The sequence below is a fragment of the Salvelinus sp. IW2-2015 genome, linkage group LG17 (genome assembly GCF_002910315.2).
Source record: "Salvelinus sp. IW2-2015 linkage group LG17, ASM291031v2, whole genome shotgun sequence".
Taxonomy (NCBI): domain Eukaryota; kingdom Metazoa; phylum Chordata; class Actinopteri; order Salmoniformes; family Salmonidae; genus Salvelinus; species Salvelinus sp. IW2-2015.
In genome coordinates, this window is record NC_036857.1 from 3,872,721 (window position 1) to 3,876,327 (window position 3,607).

The 3,607-nt window shown below is 45.9% G+C and overlaps 1 pseudogene; it reads right to left on the reverse strand.

The window, feature by feature from the left end:
• Nucleotides 1-3,607, reverse strand: part of LOC111976847 (solute carrier family 26 member 6-like) — a 38,471-nt pseudogene that overhangs the window by 13,879 nt on the left and 20,985 nt on the right.

Consider the following 3,607-nt stretch of genomic DNA (forward strand, 5'->3'; position numbering starts at 1 on the left):
AAGAGAGAGAGGAGGGGGAGAGGAGAGGTGAGAGGGGGAGATGGAGGAGAAGAGATGAGGGGAGGAGAGGGGAAAAGGGAGGAGAGAGGAGAGGGAGAGGAAGGAGAGAGGAGAGAGGATAGAGGAGAAGGAGGAGAGAGGACAGGGGAGAGGGAGGACAGGGGAGAGATAGAGAGGGGGAAGAGGAGAGGGGGAAAGGAGGAAGAGAGGGAGGGCAGAGAGGAGGAGAGAGGGAGAGGAAGAGAGGGAGGGGGAGAGAGTTGAGGGGAAGTGGGATGAGAGAGGAGAGGGGGAGAGAGATATATACGGGAATGATGTTGGGTCAAGGACAGGAGATGTTGTCAACACTGTAAAATGTATTCATCCATTAACTGCCCCTGTCAGACCCTTCCCTCATTACTGCCCCTGTCCAGACCCCTTCCTCCATTACTGCCACTGTCCAGACCCTTCCTCCATTACTGCCCCTGTCCAGACCCCATTCCTCCCTTACTGCCCATGTTCCAGACCCCTTCCTCCATTATGCCCCTGTCCAGACCCTTCCTCCATTACTGCCCTGTCCAGACCCCTTCCTCCATTACTGCCCCTGTCCAGACCCCCTTCCTCCATTACTGCCCCTGTCAGACCCCTTCCTCCATTTACTGCCCCTGTCCAGTACCCTTACTGCCCCTGTCCAGACCCCTTCCTCCATTACTGCCCCTGTCCAGACCCCTTCCTCCATTACTGCCCCTGTCCAGACCCCTTCCTCCATTACTGCCCCTGTCCAGACCCCTTCCTCCATTATCCCCAACAAATCCCCTTGATTCCTGCCGCTGATGGTCCTCTAGGTCTTTCAACCGTGGTAACAGGTGTCGTGACAAATGTACACACACTCAATGACCCATATACAATGAATAATATTCTAGAGTTAATCATTAGGATGCCCCGGACCACAAATTTGACATTAGAGGTCATACAGTGCAGGTGCCTGGTCTTCCAAACACTGGCTGTGTAGCGGCTGCTTGGCTTTGGTCTTTGACAGTCCAGCAATCTGAAGACCATGCAAAATCAGCTAGTACGCATTACCYGAAGTGTCCCCAAAAGGCTAGGGCCGGCTCTGACTGCATGTGTGGGTATGGATGTGGGTGGGTACACAGCCCCATGAGCCTTTGCGGTCCCTCATGATGAGTTCAGCCCCCACCCCATCAAAGTTGCCCATCCCTGCTCTAGACTCCTTCTCAATGAGCTAAAGTACATTCAGAAAGTTTTCTTACCCCTTRAYTTATTCCACATTTTGTTGTGTTACAGMATGAATTCAACATTTATTAAATAGATTTTTCTCTCACCTATCTACATACAATACCCCATAATGACAAAGTGAAAACATGTTTTTAGAGATTTTTGCCAAAAAATWATAGTAAAGTACAGAAATATCAAATTTATCCTGAACAAAAATATCAACACAACATGCAATATTTTCAAAGATTTTACTGAGTTACAGTTCATATAAGGAAATCAGTCAATTTAAAATATTCTCCAAGGCCCTAATCTATGGATTTCACATGACTGGGCAGTGGTGCCGCCAAGGGTAAGCCTTGGAGGGCAGCCAGGCTCAACCACTGGGGAGCCAGGCCAAGACAATCACAATGAGTTTTTCCCCACAAAAGGGCTTGATTACAGACAGAAATACTCCTCAGCATGGGGATATTTTATTTCAGCTYATGAAACAGGGCACCAACACTTTACATGTTGCSTTTACATTTTTGTTAAGTGTACTTAAGTATTCACATGCCTGAGTCAATACTTTGTAGAAGCACCTTTGRTATCGATTACAGCTCACACWCACACATTCTTTAAAAATTCTTCAAACTCTTTCAAATTGGTTGTTGATCATTGCTAGACAACCATTTTCAGGTCTTGCCATAGATTTGAAAGTAGATTTAAGTCAAAACTGTAACTCGGCCACATTCACTGTCTTCTTGTTATRCAACTCCAGTGTAGATTTGGCCTTGTGTTGTAGGTTATTGTCCTGCTGAAAGCTGAATTCATCTCCCAGTGTCTGGTGGAAAGCAGACTGAACCAGGTCTGTGAATATTTCCATTCCATGTATTTTTTATGCTGAAATTCCCATAACATGATGCAACTTATTATGTGACTTGTTAAGCACATTTTTACTCCTGAACTTAGTTAGGCTTGCCACAACTAAGGGGTCGAATACTTATTGACTCAAGACATTTCAGCTTTTTTATTTTTTATTAATTTGAAAACAATTCTAAAAACATAATTCCACTTCGACATTACGGGGTATTGTGTGTAGSCCAGTGACAAAAAAATMTMAATTGAATCCATTTTAAATTGTACATTATGTTTGATTTCACCCTCCGATACTTTCTGTCCTTGCCCTCCCCCCTTGCTTTGTTCCGAGTGTAACCTTGACCAGGAGAGCACTCTGCCCCACCAGACAGGCCACAGTCAACAACCTGTAGCTACTGACACACACACGCACACACATGCAAACACGCAAACACAAACACACACACACACGCACACACGCAAACACACACACACACGCACACACGCAAACACGCAAACACACACGCACACACACACACACACACACACATATAAACACTCACCCTCTGGGGATCTCTCCAACCACGGCCACGTCAAGTGTGAACAGTGTGGAAGAACTAATTCCGGACAGCATGAGTTAAAATAATCATTATCGTCAGGGACCCTGGGTGGGGCTCGGGAGGTTTTGGATTTCAAGCAGAAAACGGGCAGGGGGCAATCTCATTCGGAACAGAGGGCACCACCTGCACTTTTGGAGAACTATTTATTGGGATTCATATCTCGGAGCTAAACTCTGGTCAATCCTTACCTATCTTCTCAATTCTCCACTCTCATCGAACTGGAGGAAAACACACTGACTGAGTAGAATATTAACCCTTTGAGATGTACCAAGAGCTTCCAACTGATTCTAATTGATGATATCACAACAAAAATATGGATCATTAAACTGAGAATAAGATTAACATCCTCTCAAAATGTTTAACAGGATGAGAAGACACTGTGTTCTGTTACGCTCCTTCTAGATATCAGCCATGTAGACAGGATGCCCTCTAGTGGCTTTCATTGGAACACACATGTTCAAGACCAAAGAGAGGAGAAAGAGGAGGAAAAGACTTGACAGGAGGGGAAAAGACTTGAACAGGAGGTGGAAGAGACTTGACAGGAGATGGGAAAGACTTGACAGGAGGGTGGGAAAGACTTGACAGGAGGATGGAAAAGACTTGACAGGAGAAGGAAAAGATTGACAGGAGGGTGGAAAAGACTTGACAGGAGGGTGGAAAAGACTTGACAGGAGGGTGGAAAAGACTTGACAGGAGGGTGGAAAAGCACTTGACAGGAGGATGGAAAAGACTTGACAGGAGGGTGGAAAAGACTGACAGGAGGATGGAAAAGACTTGACGGAGAGGGGAAAGACTTGACAGGAGGGTGGAAAAGACTTGACAGGAGGATGAAAAAGACTTGACAGGAGGGTGGAAAGACTTGACAGAGATGGAAAAGACTTACAGGAGATGGAAAAGACTTGACAGGAGGGTGGAAAAGACTTGACAGGATGTCAAAG